This window comes from Melanaphis sacchari, unplaced genomic scaffold (genome assembly GCF_002803265.2).
Source record: "Melanaphis sacchari strain LSU unplaced genomic scaffold, SCAv2.0 Contig12_pilon_pilon, whole genome shotgun sequence".
NCBI lineage: Eukaryota > Metazoa > Arthropoda > Insecta > Hemiptera > Aphididae > Melanaphis > Melanaphis sacchari.
This window is the reverse complement of record NW_020270527.1, coordinates 3295360-3308437: the sequence shown is the minus strand read 5'-3', so window position 1 is coordinate 3308437 and position 13078 is coordinate 3295360. Positions and strand designations below refer to the sequence as shown.

The 13078-nt window shown below is 21.2% G+C and overlaps 1 protein-coding gene across 1 annotated transcript in view; it reads right to left on the bottom strand.

Annotated features, from left to right (window-relative positions):
- LOC112591148 (locomotion-related protein Hikaru genki) overlaps positions 1 to 13078 on the bottom strand; it is a 121983-nt gene that overhangs the window by 92382 nt on the left and 16523 nt on the right. The window lies entirely within an intron of this gene.

Sequence of the window (13078 nt, the reverse complement as noted above, 5' to 3'; positions counted from 1 at the left end):
GATCACACCCAGTGGCGGATAAAAATATTTTATGTTACCGGGAATTGCTATCAAGGATTAAAGTGAAGGGCCCCTGGCCACTAAATAAAAAATGTGATAGTGCTGAGGTAAGGATATAGGGGAACTGTACATACAATTTAGATGAGAGCCTATTGAGAAAATTCCGATTTCCCTATAGCCCTATCCGCCACTTTATACTAATCGATTAAATCGGTTTTTATCGACTTCCGCGGTTAGTTTTTGTGTCCGACAGTTGACCAAAAATGAGCTAAAAAAATACTTTACCATGTAAAATAGTAAAATTTAAACTATGCGTTGGTAAAATATTAAAGCGATGCTTTCGAGAGAGCGACACCCAAAATATAAATTAGCCACACCCATTGCCTCTGTTTGAGTTTACACTTATTTGAAACAGACTATAGTTTTATCAGCTTTTGTAAAATGGAAATGCATACAATTCGTGCTAAAATGTAATCATTTTTAATTGAAACGAATTTTCGACCATAGATTTTGATATTCAATTATTTTTACATTTATAATTTTAACTAGGTACAAATTATTGTAATTTTATTTCTAAAAAATAAATTACGAGATAAATTACGTTTGTAGGCATACATTGTGAATTTAACATTGCCAGTAATATATTATATAGGGCTGTCTTAATCTCTACATATCCAGTCATAATCTAAGTTAAGACTAATAAATATATAAGGTAATTTTAAACAAAAATTCATAATTGTTTATATCTTACTAGTTAAATATTTATAAAAAAATCGATAAAAGTCGTAAATTAAAAGCTTTATACAAAAAAAATATTTAAAAATTGTCTATATTTCATTGATTTTTCTAAGTTAAAAATTTTTTTTATGAATATTTTCTACATAAATATATATTGTAGAAAGTGCATTATTATGTTATGTACTTGGTTAACATTTTACCAGTTTAATTTTCAATATAAAAGCGAAAATAAACAATTCGATTTCTTTAATATAACTTTACGATTACTTACCGAAGGATTCAGTGTTGAAAATGTTTTATTAATTTTATTATTAATTTATTATTAGCTTAAAAATAAAATAAAACAATATTTTTTTTGTAATATGTTCAACCATATATTGGATTATAAATAGATTATAACTTGAAAACAAGTAGAATTTCAATTTATTTTAATAGTATTTAATATTTAAAAAGTAATAATGTAATCTATTAAGTGTAAGCTTTTAATATTTACATTTACAGTTTCGATAACAATAATGATAGTATAGAAAAGTAAACTATTACGTATATTAAAATTTAAAAAAGTTTTAATGAAATAAAAAAAAAAATGAATCATTAACTATTCTTAAAAGTAGTTAATTGTTTAAATTAAAAGTTCTTCTTTAAAAAGTATAAATTAAAACTTTGGTTTATGACAATAAAATTATACAAAACATTTGTAAAAATGTAATATGTTAGAATTAACTATTTCTCATTAAAGGTTACAATTACGTTTCGTGTCGTTTTATAATAAAATTTAATGAAGTAAGATATTTTAATAGGAAATAAAGCAAAAAAGTACTTTTTTTATGTGTTAAAAGAAGATGAATAATCATATTTATTATCAAGAACCCGAAATAGTGTACAGTTAAACACAACTGATGAATTAATTACAGAAAATATGAAATTATAAACTATAACATAGACTTTTGAAATTAATTTTCAACAATATAGCTTTAATTTTATTTGTGCCAATTGACTGTTATACGACTTATAATTTACCAACAAAACATTTACTCCATGAGTCAAATAATTGAAAAACATAGGCTCGTAATGTATATAGTTTTGTTTTTAATTAATTCTACATAAATATTAATTCAAAAGATTGTTTTAAATTCAAAATATGTACTACAAAATTTAAAAAAGTTTAAAAAATATCCACATTAAGTAAACTTTAAAATATACAAACATTAATTTTCATTGAAATACGTTGTTTTAAGTTATCAATAATAAACATTTTTATATTATTACAAGTAAATTGAATGTACATTTTTAATACACAATAAAAATATGCTCAAACAAAGTTAAAATCAATAAATTTAGAAACAATTTAAACAATATAAAGTAAATAATAAAATTGAAATTATTACAGTTTGCGCATTAAAGGGTATTTTACTAATTTATACTACTATGTATTTTTATTGAGTAACATTTTATTTTTAAAATACAGGTTTTAAATGAAAAAATGTAAAAGACCTTTTGGATGACTGGCCATTATTTCTTGAATAATAGTAATTATTTAATATGAAACATATTTTTATTTCTTCTTAACACTACGTAATAAATAAATATTCATTTTAGTTAACTATTTAAAAAAAAGAAAGATTGCACCACTCATTTTTATATTAATGAACAAAACAATTAATTGAAATATGTGCAGTTAAAATAGTTGAGAGAATTTTGGTGCAATATTTGTTTTCTTTCTCAGACCCACGCACAACAAATAATGCATTCGTGTAAAATTGTTTTTTATAATTTTAGAATAAAAACACATGTCATAAAATTTATAGAAGATAATATTTTTTGATAGTTTGACTAATGGGTTTTTTTTTATAAATATGTTTTTAAGAAATAGTTTTACTGGTTCCTACCTTTATCAATCAGTAGTAATACTAATATAGCATTGAGAAAATATAAATGTACTGTGTTTAATAGCCTTAAATAACACTTCATGTCAACGGCACAAAATATGCACTTAATAAATTGTCAACAAAACGTTTTAAGATGAATGTGCCTAGAAAAATATTTTCATGTAAACTATGTTCATCGAAAAAATATTAACTTTTTTTTATTATTATAGTTTTTTAACACAAAAAAAACTAAATATGTAATATTTTTAGCTATAGTACAGTGCTAAAGTATATGCAATGTTTAGACAAAATAAAAACAATTTAAAAACAAAACAAAAAACTTTTTATATTTTGAAGAAACCCGTGTCACGTGCTATATAGTAAATATATTGTCAAGGCCACTATGTAATGGAGAAATGACAAGTGGTTAAAACTACATCAAACTCGCCGTTCAGTAAAGTCTGTTGCAAAATATCAATACATAGTGTATGCCTGATCTCTTAGAAATCTATATAGATTTAAATTTAAATAAACAAAATAAATTGTATCTACTGACTTCAATGAATATTAGTGAGTTTGTTATTTGTTTCTAATTCGTATGCTTATCTCTCCATCGGTTAGAATGAACCACTAAATACAGGATCATTGTAGCCTTTATAGGGTTTTTAATTTTTTTTTTTTAAATTGTATTTTATCTATATTTAATTTTCACTTATAAGTATCACATTTGAAGAAAAACATGTCAAATATCCAGACCATACAAAACATTTTTTGCAAATATATTTATGTTATTCCACTCTGCGTACCGTTTATACAAAATATATTAGTAATACACCCATGAACTAAATGTAAATAATTAGGGTTTTATTTTTATAAATAAATAAATTCAAACAGGGTTAATTAAAAATAAAGGGCTCTAAAAAAAAAAAATTAAAAATCCATATACGCAATGTCTCATGAGGATTTACTAATTTAAAGTGGTAAGTTAATGGAGATTGTATGACTCTCATCATTTTAAATCTTTATAGTTTGGTATTCTGTAAATTAAAGGTACTTTATATCCATACTAATTATAACAAACATTTTATAAATTGTGTGTGTTTTGTGAAATGGGTTGTTATCATTACCAATTTTATGAAATTGAACAAAATATTGTCTCTAAATCGCATAACTGCATAATCTAAATTAGATACTTATTTTGTATAAAAATGACACTTCAACTATATATACTAAGAAGTTAATTTTATCATTTCCATCATCTACATGGTAATAACTGATAAATTATAACTCAATTTTATAACAATACTCAATCTTGAATTAATATTTTTACTCCATGAAAATTGATTTTTATTTTTTAATAAAAGTTAAAACGTAATTATATTGAAAACCGGAATTAACCTTAAATAATAAAAAAAACTAACGAAACATGTGTATTTGTAATAAGATAATGATTTGCTAATATTTTAAATGAAAATATCAGACTACAAACAACAAAGTAATCTACATAGCTTAAATTAGTATCAATTTTTATTTCCTACCTTGTTTAAATAAAATATACTACTTATCCTTTAAGTGAAACATTTATAAAACTTAATATTTAATTTAGACACAATAACACATAATGTTACGTTAAGAAAGAATAGATTCATTTTGTGAAGTTGATAATAACAATTTATGTAGCATATTCCATATAACATAAAAATATAAAAATGTACGAGTATATTAAGACCTAAATATTACAATAGCATAAATATGTATATGATGTACCTTTTACTAACAATTTATTAATTTTGTGACAAACTACTCATTGTTTCAGAATAAATTTCATGTTTTATTTATTTATTTATTTATTGTTGAATACCTTTTTTATATTTTAAAAATATTATCATCCCTTTTTGTTTTATACAATACAATTACAAATAAACATTTGATTTTTAAATTGTGTTGGTACACAGCTTTTCCATGTACATTAATTTTGTATACTTTTTTTCTGTAAACTTATAGGTATTAAGATTTTGTCATTAAACGTTGAAAAATAATATCGAATAATTCTATACGTATATATTCTATATGTTTTATAATCATTTAACCTAAAATTATGAAATTTAAATATTTTATCCCCCGATTATTTTTATTGAACTGCAGATCACAGATTAAAGGTCTAATTTAGATTGATAGTTTAGAACACTATTGCATAGATTCAATGTCCCGGCCTTTCAGTGTATCCATACTGTTAGTATATTTAAATGGTTTGCATTTCTTTAGAACGTATCGTATCTTATAATTTTCAAAAGGTATTTTCTAAAACCTTTTTGAACCTTGTAGTAAAATATAGCCCACGAGTCCAGTCCTGTGGATCTAAACTTTATTGTCCAATAATATATCACGAATTAAACGGTAAATGGATGGTATTTTAGATTTTATGAGACAAATATACAATCAGGTTTTTAAACATATAGCAAAAGTAGACAAATTCAATATATATTTCTTTAATAAAATAATGGGGAGGGGGGGCATTGCCCTCTTCCCAATCTACAATATTTTCTGCAAACTAATAACAGTTAAATAAATATATTACAATAATAAACTGTCAATATATAAGACGATATTTTAAAGGCAAATAATCATTTTATTGGAAAGTAATAACACTTTTAGAAATTTATATATAAATTTTAAAGTTTTTAATTGAATAATAATGTACATTTTTCTAAACAAAATATTTTTTTGATAATTTTTATGTCCCAAAATCAAATTCTTAATGAATATTTAAAGTTATTATAGTTATAAGTATAATATTAATGCAACTTTACTCATACACTAACAACAAACTTTAAATACCTCCTTATATCTAATTAACTTAGAAATTAATTTTTATAAATCTAAATTATTCTAAGACAGTATATTAAAATCTATTTTATTTAAACATGAGATCATGTAAGTAATAATATCATATATTAGACTTAAGATTATCAGTGGATAAAAAAAATAATAATACTTTTTGTCATTTGATAATCTTTATCAGATTCTACCTATACAATAGTGTTTTTTTATAAGTTTATATTTAAAAATTAATTACGATACAGACAAATACTATTACGGCTAACATAAAAAAGGATTGATCCTACCATCACTTTTCATTATTGAATCTAATGAAACACAATTATTACCTATCAAACATAATTTCGTTTCTGTAAAAAAATATTTGTTCATTTTATTCTATAAAATGCACTCGATGAACTCGTTGACCAATATTAATTATTATTAATACATGAATTCTTAACACTATGTAGTAATTTTAGGATATGTCTGTGGTAAATTTATATGTGTAAAAACGTACACACATAAATAGGTACATCGGTTTATATATATGTATATATTTCTTGTATCTATATATCAGATTCCTTCATTATACATAATATATATTATAAATGGATTTCATATAGTAATATATCCTAGAGCATTTGTACACGTGGGTATGGGTGTGGCCACTTGGTTCTAAATATAAGTAATGGGCATTGAACATACAATAAATATTGATAAAAAGTGGCATTTTTTTATTGAATTTTCAATGTTTTCTTAGTTGAATTTAAAAAAATAAATATTTTTCAACAAACACATAAAGTTTTAATGTTAATAATAAATTATTTTATACAAAGTTTATTTTTAATTTATTTTTTTCGCAAATTAATAGAGATTCATTGAGCATCAAACATGGATAATAAAAAATTTAAATATAATTAATGGCATATTTAATAAGAAGTCAATATATGATTACTTAACAAAAATAATAAAATCAAATTAAATAATAGTTTAATTTTAAAGAATAATCAGTATGTACTTATAAGAAATAACTTTACACTTGTTAATGTTTTTTTACTTAAAAATATATTTTATCTATGGATTTTATTTATTTTATGAATACTTTTTTAAACTAGCTTTATAACCTTATTTTGACTAAAAAAAAAAATTAACAAATATAAAAAACGACAAATGTATCACAACTTTATATTACCTCATCTAACGGACATATCGACATCAATGTATCTCACTTTGTAAACTGATTCGGCCGAGATTTCCAATCTGTCACAGGAGATTAGAATATAATACTTGGAATATTTTTTAATGTGATGAAAACTATTCTAAAAGGCAAACAATTTCCTGATATTTCCAAGAACAATCTCTGAAATATTCATTATAATTGGTCGATTTTTTTCCGAGTATATAAGCAACAAACATAATATATTAAATTGTGTATACGGGTATAATCTATACTTATATATGTAGATTATATTATAAGAGTCAGTTTTATTTCTGTAACCATTTTATTCACTATGAATATTTATAATTATACTTTTAAGTATAGAATAAAATTTGATGAAGGTTTATTTATAAAAGCTTATATGAGATATAAATACAAAAGTTTTAATTTTAGTAATATATATACATATTATGTGAAGAAATTAGTCATAATAAATAATAAATATATATTAAAATGTGACAATTTTAATCTATCTTTATCAAATTTGATAGTCAATAAGTTATAAAATTGAATTTCACTAACTTCAATAGAGACGTAATAATTTTTAAATGCAAATTGTTTTTGTAAGAATGCCAATTAACTATTAACTCAGTCAGCGATTTAAAAATCTGAGTGATTTTTTTAATGTTAGTAGCCTATTAATATAATATTTTATTTTAAACGTGCCAATATAAAATACTTTTTGGTAATTTTATCATAGACATATTTGTCTTGTATAATAATTATATTTTGAATTTTAAACTACATTTAATAGAAATTGAAGGATAAAAAAATATAATACAAATAATTTAGTAGGTACTTTGAATATTTAATAATAGTAACAAAAAAAAAATAATAATAATAATAATAATTGTGTTTATAAACCTATTAAACAATTGTTAAATATTGAATATAATATTAAATCTAAAATTCGTAGGTATTCAGAGTTATTGTTTAATATTCTAAATTATATTTATAAAAGTGATAATTATTTAAAAAAAATTGTTGTACATTATTAATCACTCAAAACTCTTAAATGTTAAGTAATTCTCTTATGCCATGCTTTCTTTATTATTTCCAAATAGATAACATTAATATAACTTTTAATGTTTATTTTTGTAAGAATAAAACTTTTTATTTGTTACAGATATAATTAAATACTTTACAGGGACACTCAACTTAATTTGTGTACTGATAGAATAAAATTGACATTTTTGGGCTAAATAAAATTTTAAATAAAATATAATAGTCATAATTTCAATTTTTAATACTTTTAACAATAATTATTTTCAAATATAAGTAAGTATAATTTTATTGATATATCTACATTCTACACCATTAATACTTCTGTCCTTTTTTTTCGTCATATATTTTTTATTTATGTAGATATATATCTACCTATTTTATCAAAAAAGTAAAATATTATTAAATTAAACCCAAAAAACGTATAACTTTAATTAAACTAATTCAAAACATTTTATGTATTATTGTTATGCATAAAATAAATTATTAAAAAATAAAAAATACCAATTATTGAACTTAAAATTACTATAGTGCTAACAAAGAGCCAGGACTTTTTTAATTATAAATTATTAATTTATATTTACTACATAATACTGATATTATGATTATACGCCGAATTTAGAATGAAAAATCCCTAATAACTCAGAATTATTTTAAATAGTACTTATTAAATTTAGTTATTATTAAATTCACTTTGTGCATCTAGAACTTATCACTAATATTCAGTAAGATTATTAATAATATTCGTCATTAAAGTGTATAATCCGGTTTGATGTTAGTAATATGCATTTTTTCTACTTAAACCATAGACATAAATATTATAAATAAATAGACTACGGTTAAAAGAAAAAAACAAAAAGTGTTCATTGAATGAGATGGAAAGAAAGAAGAAAAATTTTTGTAAGATAAATTAACGAACAAAATGCCACTATACCATAACTATCACTCCTATACAACGACTTATTTATTTATTCTTGTATCACAACATACAATAGTATCATTCTATTCCCTCATAGTTTTAGCTCTGCAATAGATCAAACAAAGAAGGAAAGCTCACTGAAGAATTATATAAATTTATTTTTCAAAAATGCCAGTGTAATAATTCTTAATATTGAACAATGATTATTCCGATTTCACGTGCTTATCGTTAAATACCCGAATTCAAAAATAATAATTTAAAAAAAAACAACCCATTTATATAAAATGTTCTTAATTATAAAAATAAATAGACATAATTTATTGATGAATATTTCGTACTTAGATTATTTTTTTAAGAAATATTTATTATTTTCATTAAAAAAAAATTATTATCAAGTTCAAAAACGTTATTATTATTAATAAAAATAAAACCATAACTATTTTATGAATATAATATAATACTTCAAATATTTTAATGCAATTATTAAACTAAAAAAAAAATAACAAGTATGCAGCTAGCTTTTAATAAATTATAAAGGTATTTTTTTAAATAAATCAATTATTATAAGCACTTAACTTATGTCTTAAAATGTAATATTAATTTAATACCTCATTTATAAGCTAAGCTTAAAATATTAGGAACTATTATTTACATAATGTGTTTATTGATACAAAATATTTAATATATACAACTTGCAATCGTTTTAATTAATATATTATTTAAATTATAAAATATCTCATTAATCATTGGCATTTACAATTTAATTTAAAATAATTGTTTTTTGTATAAATTGATTTAAATAAAACTGACGACGTTTTATATAAAAAATAGATTGTATAAATACGTTTTTAAAATAAAACAATAAGAATCCTAACACGACCGGTAGGTACACTAATTAACTTTTTCCTCCTGTGTCATCCTCTATGCTTGTTCTTATTAAAAGATCAAAAGTTGTTCAAACATATTTTGTCTTATCTTTAAACCTCGTTATCTTCACTAAGTTTATCTCCATTTGTGATTTATAACACTGCCCCCGTTCATAGTAGAGAGTAAATAAACTAGTGTTTCCCATTCTTGGTAGCTATATATATATATATATATATATATATTGTTTAATTAAAAAGTAAAAACTTTAATTAAATCCAACAGGACTGATAATAGAATTTGTGTTCTCACATCGTTCGGTTGAACACGTCACTAAGGTTAGGTTAACTAAAGCAGATTCAACAAAAGTTTCTTTAATGTTATGTTTGAATAATAAAAACAGTTAAAAAACATAGTCAAAAAATCTATATTTTTTAAGATATATTAAATAATATCGATGCGTCTGTTTTTTAAATACTATATAAAATAAATTAGTGAAAAATTTTGGAGAAACTGAGAAAAAATATTATTCGACTTTCCATAAAATTATTTAAGACATTATTATTAGGCACTTAACATAATTTTAAAAATAAAAAAATGTGAACGGGGTGTTTTAAATTATAAATAGTGTAATTTAACACAATTTTCAAACTATATTAATTTTTCAAATTATTTTAGAGAAACTTGAATGGTTAGAATTTTATATTAAAATAAAATCATGTTTACACATTTACTTTATACCTTATATCTATTAAATTAACAACTTATTGTAGTATACTAGTTATCACAATAAACGATATTTGAATAAGTAATAACTTTTCTTTTTGTATATATTTAATTAATTTTATTTAAAAATACTAGAAAAATTATATAATTTCAAATAAATATTTTTCTATTCAGAGTGATTTTTAAAATGACAATTATTGCATAAAAATAATTTGAATATTAATTATACGCGTACTTTTAATATTAATAAATATAATTTTTAACGAATGTATGCTATAAAATATGCAAATATCCTAGATAATTCTCAAATAACAACTAACAAATGATTGAAGTTTATTATTTAAAAAACATTAATTACTATGGACATTAAAAACCCGTTAATATTCAATTCAGAAGACAAGGAAACCAATCTCATATAAAACAAAACTAAATAACTTTTCCTAAGTTCTAAAGGTACTCATAAAATTATTCGTATATATACTTAAGTATTGATTTTTATAATCAAATTCATATTAAACTAAGTGTTACCAATACTCACAAGCTATATTTGATACAAAACTAGATATTTCTTGTTCATTCTTAAAAAATTTTTTTAATTTAAAAAAATGTAATTTACCTCGCGAGTTTTTAATTATTATTTATGATAATGATTGTAGGTGAATAAAACAATGCGTGTAATTAAAGGTAATTTTCTATTTTCATTCGCCCCTTTATATTGTCTCAGATCGATTTGTGCGAACAAACTACAGCAAATATTTTTCTTTTTTTCTTTTTCTTTTGTATGAGTGTGTATAATGTTAAAAGCACCGGAACATGAGGGAGGAAGTTATCACTTAAGTATCCTTACTTCTTCAGTTATTCCCCTATATCTACAGCATCTTCTTTCGCCATAAGCTTGAAACAAGTAATAACACACTATGCAATGTTTTTGCATCGATAACAAATTCCAATTGTAGCTTTTGTACTAAAAATTCTTTTTTTAAATATTACAACATCAATTCATCTACGTAGGTAACAATAATTTATTCTGAAAGCTTTTCTTTTCATTAAAAAAAAAAAAGAAGTGTTTGAGGTTAAATCAAATAAGAGTATAATAATTCATAAAATTGAAAAAAACAATTTATTAAAAAAAAAAGCCTATAGAATACTTAAAATAATAAGGGGTAGTAGAAAACGTATTAAATTTTGTAAATATAACTAAGCAAAAATATTATTTTTCTCCCAAGATTTTTAGATTTTTTTGTTACTTAATTCCTTTAAATCAAAATATAAAAAGTAGTTATTAAGTTTTTTAAATTAATTACTAATTTTTATTTTTATAAAAATACATAGTACCTATTAACTTATTATGTAATTTTAATATATACAGTTATACTAGTATCATATTTATAATTTATCAATATATCTTATAAACATTTAAAACAATATTTAAGACTTGAAATTGCTATAAATATTTATATAATTCTCTTTTATAAATTTTAAGAGCTTTATAACTTTGAAAAATATTTTAATAAATTTGAAGATTTTATTTAATTGAAAAAATTCCAAAACTACCCAAAAGTGTATCCAATTTAGAGAAATAATGTATCTAATATCCATTTTAATATTTTATATTTAAATTAAAAGACTTAAAAATTATCAATAGAAAATGTTAAATGTAATTTTTATATTAACTTTAAGAAATTTTTGATAATTTGTAATAGATAATATCTAATTATATCATTATTATATAGTACCCATAAAAGATAGAATACATTTAATAAAATTTAAATTTAAAACATGAAATATGATTCAATAATACAAATTCTATTATATTCTATTGCGTAAATAATAATATTGTTGAGTGAAATAGTTTATTGAGTATAAGAATGTTTGAAATACAAAATGTATTATAATATTAAATTTAAGAACGTATACAGACAACATGTCACAAAACTCTACTATATCATACTTGTATATGATATGTATATAGGTATCATAATATACTATCACTTTCATAATAAAAAAAAAAAAAAATGTGCATAACAAGCATTTATAACTAACCTATGTGATTATACTTAATTATAGAATATGCTACCTTACATATTAAACTATTTAATATAAAAAATCTTATTTAATTTCAATAAATATACTTAAAATACTAACCGGATTTATATTTTAAGTAGATATTAAATAAAAAAATACAAAATATACTTAATATATTTTTTAGGTATTCTCATACCTATTTCTAGTCAAATTATTCATTAAAATAATATTTCTTTATATTATTAGCATTATTTATGTAATATACCGATTATAAAAAGGTATTGGATTACTGTAAAAATGAAAAGAAAAATTTGAGCCATTTAAAATATTAAAATGTTTTTGTTTTTAATGTTCCAATTAAACAAATGTATATTATATAAAAAAAAAAAAAATTCTTATATATGTGTAAACTAAGTAGTAAATATAAATATTTTATCTTACTATTTTTATTTAAACTAATATAATATATTAATGTTATGTCGAATTATTTGAAACCTCAAAACAATAATGTTACACAGTATAGAAAAAATATTTTTCCAAACATGAATAAACTTTGAACATAAATATTGTTTTATTTTAAATAGATTCGTCTGCTTTAAAATAATTGTATTAATTCAAATACCAATACTTAAAAGTACCTAAAGTAAAAGTAGACACAGTTTTAATTGTCTTAAAGATAACTTTACAAATGATAATCTGGTATTCCAATTTTTTACTTTTATTAACTATGTACCAAATTGTGAAAAAATATAAAAACTTTTCATATTATAATACTTTGTACATAAAATATGATAGAAGGAATTCGACAGGTATATTTCTTTATAAAAATAATTAATTTTTGATTTGTATAAAGTGCTGATAAGAAATATTCTTTTAACAATCTACAATCTGTATTTT